This window comes from Myotis lucifugus, unplaced genomic scaffold, assembly GCF_000147115.1.
Source record: "Myotis lucifugus unplaced genomic scaffold, Myoluc2.0 scaffold_121, whole genome shotgun sequence".
Lineage (NCBI taxonomy): Eukaryota > Metazoa > Chordata > Mammalia > Chiroptera > Vespertilionidae > Myotis > Myotis lucifugus.
This window is the reverse complement of record NW_005871169.1, coordinates 2,379,030-2,396,574: the sequence shown is the minus strand read 5'-3', so window position 1 is coordinate 2,396,574 and position 17,545 is coordinate 2,379,030. Positions and strand designations below refer to the sequence as shown.

General features: G+C 41.3%; 1 protein-coding gene across 1 annotated transcript in view; it reads right to left on the bottom strand.

Annotated features, from left to right (window-relative positions):
* The window catches only part of ST8SIA6 (ST8 alpha-N-acetyl-neuraminide alpha-2,8-sialyltransferase 6), a 94,630-nt gene that overhangs the window by 32,213 nt on the left and 44,872 nt on the right, over positions 1 to 17,545 (bottom strand). The window contains exon 2 of the mRNA XM_023758072.1: positions 13,135 to 13,221. The gene's annotated coding sequence lies outside the window, so the exon portion shown is untranslated. The remainder of the gene's footprint in view (positions 1 to 13,134; positions 13,222 to 17,545) is intronic.

Genomic DNA, 17,545 nt, shown 5'->3' with positions numbered 1-17,545 from the left:
AAGACCCAGTTTTCTATGATTAAATACGGCAGGCACAATAACAGGGTGTGGTTTTTGTTGCTTTTCTAAATGCACAGGCATGCTGTATGGCATGACAAATAGATGATATGACAGGATATTAACGGTGAAAAATGGTCTGGATGCAGAGGAAACGAGAAAAAGAAGCTTTTTCAATCTGACAACTGACCCAGAACATTTATCATAAAGTGCACACATCTTCTTAATCTTAAAAAAAAAAGTATTTCTTTAAGCCATCATTGTAGTCACCCTGCATGAATCATAAACAGCAAACATTTAAAGGGTCTGAGGAGGATAGGAACTCTGCTCAGAAAAATAAACATGGTCTTGTAAAAATCACAAGACCCCCTAATACTGATGATTTTTGCTTCTCTCCAAGAAATTTGTGCTATAAAATAAAATGTTTGAGACATAACCGTGCTCAATAAGTGTTGACTAAATAAGTAAAAAAAAAAGTGTAATCTCACAAAATGCTAACTCAAATCAAACTATAACTACTGCTTTTGGAGAAATATCTCAGAAAATAGCACCCTAGCCAGTTTGGCTCAGTGGATAGAGTGTCGGCCTGCAGGCTGAAGGGTCCCAGCTTTGATTCCGGTCAAGGGCACATGCCTGCGTTGCGGGCTCATTCCCCAGTTGCCCAGTTGGGGTGTGCAGGAGGCAGGTGGTCAATGATTCTCTCTCATCATTGATGTTTCTATCTCTCTCTCCCTTGAATAAAATGAATAAAAATATATTAAAAATAATAAAATAGCTACAAATATTGTTGGTTAAACCAAGTTTGGTTGCTCAGTTCTATGATTTTTCAAAACCTATTTACTTGCAGAATTTACATCCTTTCACACAGCCAGATCATTAAATGTCACTGTAGTGTGATACAGTATGTAAGTATATTTTGTTTGCACTGTATTTTTTCCAAGGAGCTCAACTAAAAATGAAAATAACACCGTGGCTGTTATTTTTTGAATATCCATGCATCTACTAATACAGCATTGGAATCTTTTCCTATATATCCAACATGAAAATTCAAAGGAATAACTTTCAAGAAATTGTAATCTAATCAAACCTGAGGAGATAATTCAAGATTTAATAAAACTGCTGCCATGGGATAGTTATCTGTAGCAAAGTAATCGGGCACAAAATACCTGTCTTACAAATAATCTGAAAGGCATTTCATGCATGAGCCTTTAAATACATGTGTGCAGTTACATACTAGCATGGTTTTCAGCCACTAAGTTTTCAATAAATATGTGACTGATAATGTTCAGTCATTTTGGATTCAAACTCACATGTATGAAACGTGGGAATATCTAAAGAAATCAAAGATGTCAGGGGGTCCAAAAGAAAATAAATGAGTGGTATGAGTAATTGTGGGAAAAGATGAAAGTAAAATAAAAATTAGGCCCTGTTGCTTGTGTACCTATTAGTTTTCAGTAATTGATTACACAAACACATTTCTTTTAAGTTAGAAAACAATTCACAAAAGCTAATGCAGTAATTACCGTGCAAGTTACCTAGGGAGTCTAAGACTAATTACTGAATTACTAAGATCTCCTGCTTGGATAAAATCAGCTTACCAGGAGTTTCCAGGCTTCACAAGGGGCTTTCAAGATACAATAGATGTGAGAAAAAAGAGTCAGGGCTGTTAATTATCATATTTAATTTTAATTTAAGCATCTCTATGTAATTCTCAAATATCTGAGTTCAAGCAAATGATTATCCATCAGTTTCTAAATGTGAGAGGAAGAGAATGGGAAGAGTAATAATTTCTTTAACTGAAGGGGGTCAAGAGGTAAAAAATAAAATAAGAAATGTGACTGGCCAATAAATGCATGTTAAATGCTAAATGTCATTAGTTATCAGGGATGTATAAATTGAAAATACCATGAAATAGCAGTCAGGCTAAAATTCAAAGGTCTGACAACACCAAGTGGTGGTGAGGATGTAGAACAACAGTAATTCTTTTACATTGTTTCTTGGAGTGTAAAATGTTACACTTACTCTGGAAAATAATTTGGCAGTTTCTTATAGTTAAGTATACAACCACCCTATCAAAAATCGCTTAAGCTGAAATCCAGGTAGATTTTTCACAAAGTATTATATGTATGTCAACTGTGTTTAAGGAAAAAAACTGAAGTAGAATTTTAAAAGCTGAAGTTGGGCATGTCAGCATTCTTAACTTTATACAAATACATGTAAACTAGAGGCCCAGTGCACGAAATCATGGGCAGGAAGGGTCCATAGGCCAAGCCTGTGGTCAGGGCCATCTTCCACCCGCTAGCCAGTCCCCAGCCCCTCCCTGCTGCCACCAGCCACCCGGTTCCCCTTGCTGCCCCCCGGTCCCGCCCCACCGCTGCCAGCCACACTGGTGCACCATTCGCCATCCGGAGATCAGAGCCTGTGGGCCAAGGGTGAGGGGGAAGGACCAAGAGGTGGTCAATGCACCTCATAGCGACTGGTCGAGCGGTCATTCTGGTTGTTATGTCATTATGGTCCCTGGGCTTTTATTATCTAATATAATAAAAGAGTAATATCCAAATTGACCATCACTCCAACACACAAGATGACTGCCCCCATGTGGACACAAGATGGCCGGCAGGGGAGGGCAGTTGGGGGGACCAGGCCTGCAAGGAAGGACAGTTGGGGGTGATCAGGCCAGCAGGGGAGGGCAGTTGGGGGAACAGGCCAGCAGGGGAGGGCAGTTGGGGGGACCAGCCCTGCAGGGGAAGGCCGTTGGGGTGACCAGGCCTGCAGGGGAGGGCCGTTGGGGGGACCAGGCCTACAGGGGAGGGCAGTTGGGGGCAATCGGGCCAGCAGGGGAGAAGTTAGGCATTGATCAGGCTGGCTTGGGAGTGGTTAGGGGGTGATCAAGCTGGCAGGCAGAAGCAGTTAGGGGCAATCAGGCAGGCAGGCAGGTGAGCAGTTGGGAGCCAGCAGTCCTGGATTGTGAGAGGATGTCCGACTGCCCAGTGGGATTGGGCCTAAACGAGCAGTCGGACATCCCTCGAGGGGTCCCAGATTGGAGAGAGTGCAGGCTGGGCTGAGGGACACACACATCCCCCTGTGCATGAATTTCATGCACCAGGCCTCTAGTATAAGATAAAATTAAATGACAAAGAAAAACCAAGGGGGTAGAACATCAACTCTTACTTAAACCCCTCTTTAACTAGGTTCAACTAAGGTTTCACAGAAATACCAATTCATTACTGAAACTTACAATGTCCAGATTTTCGGGAAGGATCAACTGGAGGGAGGGTCACCCTAAGCTTATGATAACCATGCTTACTGGGAAAGTGAGACAAGCAATAAAATCCCAAGGTAAACAGGGCCTCAGGTTTGGAAGAGTTCTTAGAAATATTTTAGTTTATTTGGGGATCCTAGGCTTCGTGAGAATCTAATGAAAGTTAAGGAACTTTTTCCAAAAAATATACTATTTCACGTACAATTGCAAAGCTTATGGAACCACTGATCTGAACCTCAGCTGTTTCCAGCGAAAGGCTGTGAGAAGTTAGGGACACAAACCCCAGCTACAAGTTCTCAGATGCACAATTAAGTGCTGAATGAGTAAAAGCTTAATAATCTATAAAAAGAAGACAAATGCTGTTAAGCTGGGGGGAAAAGATTGCTGAGAAGATAGGCTTTTAAAGGTCCATATTTCTTACCTAAAGTAACTTTAAACACACCCACCTTTCTTTTTCAGAAAAGTCCATTTTCTCTTAACATATGCATTTACCCCAAAGAAAGAACATGTCTTCTGCATCAGGTTGTCCCAACGGCAGCTCAAATGCAGCCTGTCCACATGGGCTCATCTTCTCAAAAGCAATTTCCCTTTGAAATCTGTCTACTTGTCAGTAGCACCCCTATTATCGCAATCACCAGACCCAACAGTTCCATTTGTCTTCAACTCATTATCTTTCTTTTTTATTTGTTAATCCTCACCTGAGGATATTTTTCAATTGATTTTTAGAGTGTGTGGAAAGGAGAGGGAGAGACAGAGAAAGAGAACCATCAATTTGATAGCGACGCATCGATAGGTTGCCTCCTGTATGCACCCTGACCAGGGCGGGGGATCAAGCCTGCAACTGAATTATATACCCTTGACCGGAATCAAACACGGGATCCTTTAGTCCACAGTCCGATGCTCTATGCACTGAGCCAAACTGGCTAGAGTCAACTCTTCATTTTCCTTCTCCTTCAATTAGAAAACTAGGAATTAATGATCAATTAAGTCCTGCCAATTCTTTAGGTATGTATACTACAGCTATTTATTGGTACCACTTGTGTGATGGGCACAGGAGATACAAAGATAAATAAAACACACCGTGACGCCGAGGAGCTCACAGTCAAGAGTCCCTCCCTTGATATTTTTATGGCTACAATTGATGTTTTAGATCTTCAACATCCTAAGGTCATCTTTCTACAAGCTGCCCCTGACTGCTCCATCTTTCTTCAGTCTATTCATTTCCTTCTAAGGAGCACCTACTGACCTACGAGTATCCCGTTATCCCAAGCACTCTCTTGAGTTCTCAACCTTCCTAATGCCACGACCCTTTAATACAGTTCCTCATGTTGTGGTGACCCCCAACCATAAAATTATTTTCATTGCTACTTCATAACTGTAATTTTGCTGCTGTTATGAATCGTAGTGTAAATATCTGATATGCAGGATGTATTTTCATTGTTACAAATTGAACATAATTAAAGCATAGTGATTAATCACAAAAACAATATGTAATTATATATGTGTTTTCCGATAGTCTTAGGCGACCCCTGTGAAAGGGTCGTTCGACCTCCAAAGGGGTCGCGACCCATAGATTGAGAACCGCTGCTCTAGAGTAAGTTCACTGCTTTAGTGAAGCTGGTCCTGAAACTTACTCATGTTTATTCCTGGCTTCCTTCATCCGCATTGCTCTCTCCCTTCCTTTCTATCCACCTCAGAGTGACAGCACAAGTCCTGCCCCTTTCCACAAAACATCCCAAGAAATCATATCCCACGGTGATTGGGCATTACTATATTATGGTATTTGTATAAATCACTCATTTTGACACTAAATCATACATATTTGTAGTTTTATTTCTTATCTTTCCAAACTAACTACAATTTCTTTGAGGTCAATAAGAAAAGCGTGCATTTTTCTTATTTACTTTCATGCAGCCATTCATTTAATATACATTCACTGGTATCTTACATTGCACCCTGGCACTGTACCAGGCTGAAGGGTACAGTGCTTTGACATGGTAAACCCTAAATAAATATTTGTTGATAAATAAAATTAAACTCTTCTGCTAGCAAGAAGCATATTTATTTAAGAAAAAGAATTCATATCACAACATCACAAGAAAAAGGAGATTTATAAGATGCTAATAGGAGGAACCAAGATGGCAACATAGGTAAACACCAGTACTCACCGCCTCCCACAACCACGTCACAATTACAACTAAAATACAGAACCACCATCACTCAGCACTGCCTATAATCTGGCTGAATGAAAGTCCTACAATTAGAGAGTAAAGAAGAAAGTGCATCGAGACTGGTAGGAGGGGTGGAGGCCTAGAATTGACTGGTCCGACACCCACGTGTGGCATGTTTTTAATCAGGAGGGATGGGAACTGGGTGGGCGTGGGTAATGGGGGGAATCCTAGGGGGACATTTGTAATACTCTCAACAATAATGATTAAAAAATAATAATTCATAAAAGTTCTCTTATTTTTATATCATGTGACCACAGAAATCCCACCATTTGCAAATAGCTCCTGGATATCAGATGTTGAGAGCTTCAGTAACCAGGTTGCAGATGGATTTAGAAATTATTCACTTGCTTCTACTATTCAGAATTCAATGTTCTGTAATTCCTACTAAAAGAATATTACCTCCTTTCTAAGGCTCATATTTTACTTTTCTCCAATCTGATATAAAATGCCGAATAAAAATAAAATAGAAAATGATTTAGCTACTTCACATCTATCATAATAGGGGGCATTTCTATAATTCAGATTTATAAATATGCCAGAAACTCCCCAGATTTGGCCTGCCGTATTGGTAAAAATTTAGGAAATTGAGCAGTTTATTATGATTTACTTGCACAGACTTCTGTTGAGGGGTTATATAATTTAGTTTACTAATATGCCCATAAAAAGAACATTACAATAAATAAATATTCAAGTAAATAAATATCACCATGACTGTTCTCTTGAATAAAAATAAGCAATAAGTGCATAGTCTCAGATGTTTACTTTAATAGAGCCTGAAGACATAGATAGGCTGTTGAGAGATCATCATGGTTACTGATGTACTTTTTATACCAAGATGATATTAAACAGAAAATGGCCCTCTGTCTGCATGCCATCCATCACCTATACAGTTTCTTTCTTTTTTATTTTCTGGAGCATCAGGTTTGTTATAAAATTTGAGAGAACCAAATAATTTAATAAGAACACCCACAAACATGGGAGCAAAGGAGCACAGGGAAGGGAGAAGGGTCCCAGGAAAAACAGACCAGTCTCTGAAGTTTCATTCAGGTGGGGGCTAAGGGGTGGACTCACAGGGAGAGCAGCTTTCCTCTTGACCCCCAAGGGCTCCAGGCAATCTTCCAAGGTCAGAGGGTATTGTGGCTGAGATGCTTCTGAAGTCCATGGAGATGCCAGATGCCATCCTGATGTGAATCCCATGCAGACAACACCTGGGCAGTTTGCCCACCTCCGTGGTCCTCTGGACCAAGTCCTCTCACCTTGCACACACAGCATGTACTTCTGGCCCTGCTCTCACCCACAACAGATTGTGTTCAGCCACTGTCTCCTCTCCCGCATCACATGGCTGGCCTCCCTGGAGCTCGGCGTCTTTGAACTTCAACATTTAAAATGCAGAGTGCTGCTTGATTTCCCCAGCATCACGGACTGTGGTCCTGCTTTGGCTGTCCACTATTGTAAAAAAGTATATTGGCTTCACTCTTGTCCTTTCCAGATGTTGCCTTTCAGTGGACAGCCTACAGCATAGGAATTTTAAGAAAAACCTGAACACCCTCCTAGCCAACCCCTGCTGGCCCTGGCTGTGGCCGGAGGAAGAGGCTGGGGTCCCACCACCTTGCTGCCCAGCTTGAAGGCAGTTTTCATTGGTGGTTCACTCTGGGATTCCACCACCACTGCTGGTGCTGCTGCTGTGGGTGGTGAGGAGCCCGCAGGGTCATGCTGGAGGCCTGGGCTAGGGGTGGCAGTCCTTGATTCTAGGCTGCCTCGGGGAGTTGTAATCCTTGCTTCCACACTGGCTGAGGGAATGGAATTCCTTGCTTCCATGCCGGCTGGGTGAATGGTCATCCTTGCTTGCACACTTGCTGGGGGAATGATTGTCCTCAGTTGCAGGCTGCCCGAGGGAGTGGTGGTGCTTGCTCCCAGGCTGCCTGGGGGAGTGGGCATATTTGACTCTAGGCTGGGTGGTGGAGTCCCAGGGTCTCTGCCCTTCTGCCATGATGCCTGAAGCCCCTGGATTGGAAAAAGACTGATGCTGGGGTCAGGGGAAGGGTATGGTGTTACCCTGATCTTGTGGCCACAAATCTTGGTTTTCATGCTATCGAAGATGAGATGTGTCTATGATGTTGTTATATGTTCTTCTTGTGAGTGACTCCTGTATCTCATGATGCTCATATCCCATGTTCTTCATTATTTGGGCTTCCTAGGGGTCTAAGTCACCCCAGGATGGCTCGATGCATGGCCTCAGTTCCCCTGACTGGACAATGTTGACCTGGTAATCTTTCATTATATCTTCCAGGGTTGGTCTTTGGCAGGGGTCAAGGTATATTAATTTTCATAAAAGTTTTTGGCATTGTAGACAGAAGTATGGTATAAAGAAGCAACCATTCAAGATGTGCTAAGTTCTTCAAAATTCTTCCCCACAAATGGTAGTTCCCCTATCACCATCCTGTAGAGCACTACCCCCATGCTCCAGATGTCCACCTTCAGGCCCTCATAGAGTTCGAACTGGAACATCTCTGGGGCCATTTAAGGGGCAGTGCCACAGAAGGTGGCCAGTTTCTCTTCTGTAAATTCTCTACTGAAGCCAAAGTCTTCTAATTTGACCTTCATCTCACTATCTAGAATAGTGATAGCGAACCTTTTGAGCTTGGCGTGTCAGCAATTTGAAAAACCCTAATTTAACTCTGGTGCAGTGTCACACGTGGAAATTTTTTGGTATTTGCAACCATAGTAAAACAAAGATTTATATTTTTGATATTTATTTTATATATTTAAATGCCATTTAACAAAGAAAAATCAACCAAAAAAAAATGAGTTCGCGTGTCACCTCTGACACGCATGTCATAGGTTCGCCATCACTGATCTAGAACTATGTTCTCCGGCTTTAGGTCCAGATGTACAATGTGTCTCTGGTGACAGTAATGTGTCACTGATAGCAGTTTTCAGAATGGCGCTTGGGCTTCCTTCTCCTTCATGGGGCCATACTTCTCTAAATCCTATATAATAAAAGGGTAATATGCAAATTGACCCCAACGGTGGAATGACTGGGAACGACCAGTTGCTATGACACACACTGACCACCAGGGGGTAGACGAGCTGTGCCTTGGTGGTCAGTATGCTTCCATAGGGGGAGTGCTGCTCAGCCAGAAGCTGGCTCATGGCTGGCCAGCCAGCGGCAGAGGCAGGAGCTCCACAGCAGTGCTAAGAATATCCACTAACAGCTTAGGCCCGCTCCTTGCAGGCCATTAGTCAGACATCCCCTGAGGGCTCCCAGGCTGCCAGAGGGATGTCTGACTGCCAGCGTAGGCCTGTTCCCCTGGGGAGTGGGCCTAAGCTGGAAGGTAGACATCCCCCGAGGGGTCTTGGACTGCGAGAGGGCACAGGCCGGGCTGAGGGACCCCCCCTCCCAACTGTTTGTGTGTTATTTTTTCCCCATTTACCCCCTCCACCCCATACCCACTCTTTCCAGGCCTTCACCACTCTATTGCCTGTGTCTATGGTTTACACGTATATGCATACAATTTCCCTGGTTAATCAGTCCCCGCCAACCTCCCCACTTCCACCTTCCCTCTGAAATTCATCAGTCTGTTCCATGCTTCTATGTCTCTGGATCTATTTTGTTCATCAGTTTATTTTGTTCATTAGATTCCACATATGAGTGAGATCATGTGACACTTGACTTTCTCTCACTGGCTTATTTTGCTTAGCATAATACTCTCCAGATCCATCCATGCTGTTGCAAATAGTAAGAGAGCTTTCTTTTCTACAGCTGTGAAGTATTCCATTGTGTAAAGTACCACAGCTTTTATATCTACTCATCTATTGATAGGCACTTGGGCTGTTTCCAGATCTTAGCTATTGTAAATTATGCTGCTATGAGTATAGTGGTGCATACATTCTTTCTGATTAGTTTTTCTGATTTCTTAGGATATATTCCTAGAAGTAGGACCAGTGGGTAATGGGAGTTCCATTTTTAATTTTTTGAGGAAACTCCATACTGTTTTTCACAGAGGCTGCACCAGTCTGCATTCCCACCAACAGTGTACTGGGGTTCTCTTTTCTCCACATCCTTGCCAACACTTGTTGTTTGTTGATTTGATGATTACAGCAACTCTGACAGGTGTGAAGTGTTACCTCATTGTCATGTTAATTTGCACCTCTCTGATGATCAGTGACTGAGCATTTTTTCATATGTCTCTTGGCCTTCTGTATGTCCGCTTTGGAGAAGTGTCTATTTAGGTCCTTGGCCCATTTTTTAATTGGATTGTTTGTCTTCCTTTTGTTAAGTTCAAATAGTTCCTTATATATTTTGGAAATTAACCACTTATTGGGTGTATCATTGGCAAATATGTTCTCCCATTCAGTGGGCTCCCTTTTTGTTTTGTTGATGGTTTCTTTTGCTGCGCAAAAGCTTTTTATTTTGATGTAGTCCCATTTGTTTATTTTCTCCTTCGTTTCCTTTGCCCTAGGAGATGTATTAGTAAACATATTGCTACAAGAGATGTCTGAGATTTTGTTGCCTATGGTTTCTTCTAGATCTGTGAAATACACTGTGGTTTTTTAATATGGATTGCATTGAATCTATAGATTGCTTTGAGTAGTAAGGACATTTTAATGATGTTAATTCTACCATTCCATGAACATCGGGTATTCTTCCACTTGTTTATATCTTCCTCTGTCTCTTTTCTCAATGTCCTGTAGTTTTCTGAGGACAGGTCTTGTACCTCCTTGGTTATGTTTATTCCTAAGTATCTTAATTTTTTTGTTGCAATGGTTTCATGACTTACATTTAAGTCTTTTATCCATTTTGAGCTTATTTTTGTGGATGATGTAAGCTGGTGGTCTAGTTTCAGTTTTTTTGTATGTATATGTCCAATTTTCCCAACACCATTTACTGAATAGACTGTCTTTACTCCATTGTATGCTCTTGACTCCTTTGTCAAATATTAACTGAGCATAATAGTGTGGATCAATTTCTTGAGTCTGTGTTCTGTTCCATTGATCTATAAGCCTGTTCTTTTTTATTATTATTTATAAAATATATTTCTTTATTGACTTCAGAGAGGAAGGGAGAAGGAGAGAGAGATAGAAACATCAATGATGAGAGAGAATCATTGATTGGCTGCCTCCTGCACACCCCCCACTGGGGCATGAGCCCACAACCCAGGCATGTGCCCTTGGCCAGAATTGAACCTGGGACCCCTCAGTCCGCAGGCTGACGCTCTATCCACTGAGCCAAGCCGGCCAGGGCTATAAGCCTGTTCTTGAGCCAGTACCAGGCTATTTTGAGTACAGTAGCTTTGTAGTATAGCTTGATATCTGGTATTGTAATTCCTCTAACTTTGTTCTTCTTTTTCAAGATTGCTGTAGCTACTTGGAGTCATTTTTTTCTGGTCTCCTTGTCACTAAGATCTCTCAAATCTAGTGCTGGGTAAGACTATGTCTTTGTTTGACATACAGAACAGTATGGCTGGGTGCTTATAAACAACAGAAATTTAAATATTAATTTACTGATTTGAGAGAGGGAGGGAGACAGAGAGAGAAGAGAGAGAGATCAATTTGTTCTCTTATTTATGCATTCATTGGTTATTTCTAGTATGTGCCTGGACTAGGGCTTGGACCCACAACTTTGTGCAATCTTGACATATCAGAATGGCACTCTAACCAAATGAGCTACTCAGCCAGGGCAATAACAGAAATTAATTTTCACAGTTCCGGAGGCTGGGAAGTTTAAAATCAAGGAGCTGGCAGATCCGGTATCTAGTGAGAACCTACTTCCTGGTTCACAGATGTCTGTCTTCTTACTGTGTCCTCACATGGTAGAAGGCTTGAGAGAGCAGTTTGGGATCTTTTTATAAAATCATCAATCCCACTTATGAGGGCTCTAATAACCTCATCACCTCCTAAAGGCACCACCTCCAAACACTATCACATTGGGGATTAGGTTTTCAATTTATGACTTTTGAGGGGACATATTCAGAATATAGGATGGGGCAAAAGTAGGTTTATAGTTGTGAGTATGCAAAACAGTGTTTATGCTTGTATTGTTATTTATTAATTAATGTATTATTTTCCATACAAACAATTGTAAACCTATTTTTTAAACATTTAATCATCCTTATTTATTTACTTTTTCTTTGTTTTTGTTAATCCTCATGCAAGGATATTTTACCATTGATTTTTGGAAAGAATAGGAGAGAGAAAGACAGAGAGAAACATCGATGTGAGAGAAATACATCGATTGGTTGCCTTCTGCAGGAGCCCTGACCACGGCCTGGGCCAGGGAGGAGCCTGCAACCAAGGTACATGCTCTTGACAGGAATTGAACCTGGGACCCTTTGGTCCGCAGGCTGATGCTCTATCCACTGAGCCAAACCGGCTAGGGCTGTAAACATACTTTTGTCCCACCCTGCATAACACACTGTAGTATAAAACATCCTGGAAATGAAATAGTTAAACAGGAACCCCCTTCCTCACCTCTCATCCTGAAGTGAAAGATACTTAATGGTATCCTACAGGAAGTCACAACATCTACAGGTCTACCCAATGGAAAGAATATATTCATTTTTAGTTTTGACCCAATCAGGAAGTTACTTTTACACCCAATGGGAGCTGGCCAGAACCCTTTTCAAAATGGCAGCAGAATCAAAGGCAGCTGGTCTGACAGCTCCAGTGTATGCTGACTGCAGGAGGGGCAGGCAGAGCCACAGCACCATGCAAACAGGAGGAGCTGCCTTCCCACAGTAAAGGAAGCCAAGCAGCAGATACTTCCCAGAGAATCTTAGCGGAAAGCTAAGTGTCCTTAATAAGATTTTTAAAAGACATGATACTTAAAGTAAACTTTGAAAATATGACCCACTAAAAACAAAAACATAGTTCTGGATTATAATATAGCAAAATAACTTGTCACAAGACAAAACCTGTGTTGATACAAACAAAAAATCAGAATGTGGCCAAAGCGAAGCAGAGCAATGGAGGCCAAGCAAGCACAGAGACCATGGCCTAGCTGCAGGTATTGGGGGGAATGGGTGCCAGATAAGCATTCATGCACACGCCACAGCATAGTATTTAACATAATTTATCTCTGTCTGGGCGGGCTCCAAGTTATCCAAGCACAGGATAGCTCTATAATCATCAACTGACAACCTGGTATTGTCAGGTTGATGACTCCTCCACAGGTTATTACCTTGAGCAACTCATACTCCTGAATATTGCTAGTATTAGGAAGACAATAAAAATTGTAAGAGAATATGCAGAAAATAACACAGTTTTTGTTCTAAAATGATGAAATTATGAATGATTTTTCCCTCCTGTTTTCCAAACAATCCTAATGCTTATTACATTTTATTTCCAAAATAAATAAATAAACATCAAATACAACTGGTACAAAAAAAGAAGCAATATGCTCTAAAAAAAAAAAAGCATTAAAAATCTTTCACTTTAAACTTGGGAATTTTATAATTAATTCCAGTAGCAAAATTACGCATGTCTATATAAATGGTGGGGATAGAGTACCATGTGACTCATGAGAGGGCCTTAGAATGAAACCATCCTGAATATCACTTGGCTCCTTCTACTTTTCTTTTTAACAACATGTTGCTTATTTCCCTACAAAGCAAATCTCATATTATATATGAAGAAAACTTTTACCTAAAATCCTTATATTCTTCTACTTGTCGTTTCCACGGACAGCTCTGTATATTTGTGATAATCTGAAGATAGTCATCCTCTGAATACCTAAGAATCAAATATTAACGAAGTTAGAAAATAAAGATCTCACATACTGCTAAGCAAATATATGCATGTTCTAAAGGACACTTTTAAAATATACTAATTTTAATCCTTTAAGTCTTTTCTAAAATAAAGGAGAAATAAGTAAATGTATACCCATTTAAAAACTTCTAGGAACATACAATTCACAAAGAATTAATATACTGATTTAAGAATGTGTAATTTGTACATAAGTCATATCTAGTATTACAAACAATGACAGCACACCAACCCACATTCCTATCTTATGGCCATTTCATCTTAGCTTCAACTCATTGACAAATAAATATATTTTTATAGGTGTTTAACATAAATATATAGTTTATCATTTTTTTCAGAGTCTAAGTTGATAGATTTACCTTGGGATATATAGATAAAATTTCTTCAAAAGAATCATCCTAAATTTTAAATCTGAACAGTATATTAAAAGAATAGATTGAGCTCAATTTGTAGGCACAGTGGTACAGGTTGGTAGGATTCCAGTCCCCCACAGATTTCCTTCTACCTGAAATTCCATCATCAAGTATCAATTCCTTTAATTACAGCATATTCTTTAGTCTTTAAGGGTTATCATTTAAAATACAACTATCCTTTTGGACAAAAAAACCCCACAACTTTAAATTTTATTTCAATTAATACCTTAGCCATTAGTTGCCAGAATTTGAGAGCAAAGGTCTACAACAGGAAGAAAGAGTATATGTTGGTGAGGGGGTGGAGAAGGAAGAGGACAGTAAAGAATCTTGTCAGAAAATCACTTCCCTCATCCCCATACAGAAAAATGCAGATTCTCCAAAGTTATCTCAGAAAAGAGGTATTTATTATAGGTGGGGAAGGTAGTCAACCAAGCAGCTCCTTTGCCCCTGAAATTACCTCCCTTTTGGGTTTCTCTCTCTCTTCATATTGCTGCCAAGGTTAATAAAAAAATATTTTCCCTTGGTTTCCATTGGCCCAGCTAAGAATAGCTAAAAGAAATCTCAAAATTTTTTTTAGCTAAATACAAAAGAAGAAGCAGAGCACAGAAATACCATAGGAAAGATTAAAAATAGTTGTATTTGTGCCCTGGCTGGGTGGTTCAGTTGATTGGAGTGTCATCCCATCCACCAAAAGGTTGTTAGTTTGATTCCTGGTCAGCTGATTTCTCAACAGAAACTTTGCAGGCCAGAAGAGAGTGGCAATAAATATTCAAAGCAATGAGCAGCAAGGACCTACAAGCAAGATTACTCTACCCAGCAAAAGTATCAATTAAATTGAAGTCAGATAAAGAGCTTTACAGATAAGAAAAATCTAAAGGAGTTATTCACCATGAACCAGTATTACATGAAATGTTGAAGGGTATTCTTTAAAAAGAGGAAGAAGCAGAAGAAGAAAAGGATAAAAAAATATGAACAATAAAATAGCAATAAAACATATCTATAACAATTGAATCTAAAAATCAAAATAAGTGAATAGGGAATATAATGAACAAAATAAACGGGTGAATAATATACAATCAGAGGTATGGAAACATGAAACAGACTGATGAATCTCAGACGGAAGGGAGGAGGGGAAGAGATTAACCAAAGATTTTAGATGCATATATGCATTACCTATGAACACAGACAATCGGGTGGTGAAGGCCTGGGGTGGGGTGGGAACTGGGTGGAGGGGGCAATGGGGGAATAAAGAGGGGACATTCGTGATACTCTCAACAAGAAAAATTTAAAAACACAGACTGCTTATCTCCACCTGGTGGTAGACACCCAGAAACCCTATGCAAGACAAACTGAATAAAAAATTTACAGTCATTCAGTTGTGAGACAATCTCAGGTGGCCAAATACATGTGAAACTATAGTCTTAGCCGGAAAGAAGAGACAAAAAAAAATTTCTGAAAAATTTATGGTAGACAAATTTCCAAATCTAACAAAATCTATAAACCCACAGATGCAAAAAGCTCAATAAACCTAAAGCACAAAAACACAGGTGAAAAAATACACCAAGGCACATAATAAAATTTATTTAAACCTGTGATAAAGAGAAGATCTTAAAAGTAGTTAGAGAAAAAAGACACATTATACACATAAAAACAAAGAGAAAAATTACAGCAGACTTCTTATGAGAAACAATATAAGTCAGAAGGCAGAGAAACAATGTCATTAAAATACAAAACAGGATTTGGGGAAACTGTCAACCAAGAATTCTATACTTAGCAAACCTTACAATAAATGAAGGTAAAATACAAACTTTTTCAGATATATGAAGCCTAAATGAATTTATACCAGCAAACCTGCAGTGCAAAGAATACTAAAGGAGGTCTTTCAGGCAGAAGAAAAATGAAGCCAGATTGAAAACTGGCTTGACACAAAATAATGAAGAGCATTGAGAATATCTATATAATAAAACCCTAATATGCAAATAGACCGAACGGCGGAACAACCAAACAACCAGTCACTATGACATGTGCTGACCACCAGGGGGCGCATGCGGAACATGGCGGGTGTTGGCAGCAGGTGGTAGAGCACGAAACATGGTGGGCCTCAGCCACGGCAGGATGGTGGAGCAGATGAGTGGGGGAGCTAGACCAAAGCGGGGTGCTGGTCGCTGTCATTGGGGCAAGCCTCTGGTGGTTACTAAAATTCTTTGCTCCCACGGGCCATGGTCCTGCTAGGCGTTCGCACCTACTGCTAGCACCAGCCCCACTCGCACCCGCTGCCAGTGCTCAGTGCCGGCCCTGATTGCCTTGAAGGCTTCTGCACCTCCCCCTGTTACTGAGGGGTGATTGGGGCAGCAGCCGCCACTTGCAACTGCTGACGGTACCATCCCCACTCGCACCCGATGCTGGTGCCGACCCCAATCGCTCCGTGCCATCAGCGGGTGTGAACGGGGCCAACGTCCTCAATGTGTGGGAGCAGCGGTGGTGGGAGCAGGGCTGCTGGCAGGCAGGGGACCAGGGGCCACAGTGGGAGAGGCCAGGCAGGGGCATGGAGGATGGGCTGGGACCTGCCCCTGTGCCCACCACAGCCTCGCAGCCCACAGTTCCTTTCAAGGTACATGAATTTGTGCACTGGGTCTCTAGTATAAGTATATTCAAAAGATTTTTCTTATGTTTTAGGTCTCTTTAATAGGTAATTGACTGTTTAAGGTAAATACAACAATAATATATTAGGAATTTTATAATATATATAGCAATAGATGCATGATAAGAAAAAAATTGTATAGTGTTCACCTAAAGCAACCAGTAAAACAAAACAAACCATAAAATGTGTTAAAATCTTATATAATAAAAGCCTAATATGCAAATTGTCCCCTTGGGTGGGCGGTTGACTGGGAGTTCAACTGGGAGACCAGGATTTTGACTGGGAGACCGGGAGTTCAACCACTCACTATGATGTGCACTGACCACCAGGGAACAGCGCGGAACATGGTGGGCGTCGGTGATGTAGCACTGGCAGCAGGTGATAGTAAAGGCACTGCTGGCCCCGATGGGCCCCAACCAGAGCAGGACTGTGGCAGGATGGTGGAGCAGGTGAGTGTGAGGTTCCAGGCCAAAGCGGATGCAAGCGGGAACCCGACTGCCCTGCAGAGGATGACCAGTAGTCCAGTGGTGGTGGCGGGGGGTGGGGGTGGGGCTGCCGCCCGGCTCCCAGGCACTGAGGGAACCGGGCAGGGTCCGATCACTCCGCCTATCTCTCTGCAATATTAATATATTTCTTCTAATTATTTTCCTTTCAATGTGCACTAATCTGTGCACCGGGCCACTAGTATAATTATAAAAGTATTTAATCTAAAAGAAAGCAGAAAAAGAAGGAAAGGGAACAAAGAGTAGGCAAATAAAAACAAAGATGGTAGATTTAAACCCAACCATATGAATAATCATGGTAATGCAAAAATCTAAGCACACCAATTACAAAACAGAGTATGTCAGATTGGATTTTTTAAAAAACAGGAGCCACTCATCTACACTAATAAAAGAGAAACATGGTAATTAGCGTATGACCGCTACCCTTCCCATTGGCTAATCAGCATATCGTTATGCAAATTAACTGTCAGCCAAGATGGCGGCCGGCAGCCAGGCAGCTGGAAGCGAACATGAGGCTTGCTTGCTCCAGTGACTGCAGACTCCAACGTTCCCCGCCTGCCTTGCCGGCCTCTAAGCTGGCAGTTTGAAACATTCTAACAAATATAGAAGCTAAACAAAACCCCAGAAACCAGCTTTCAGCCAGCCGGGATCTCAGAGCTGGAGTTATACATTGTTTCGATTATAGAACGCAAACAGACCAGATACAAAGCAGCGGAAGCCTCAGAGCTAGAGCC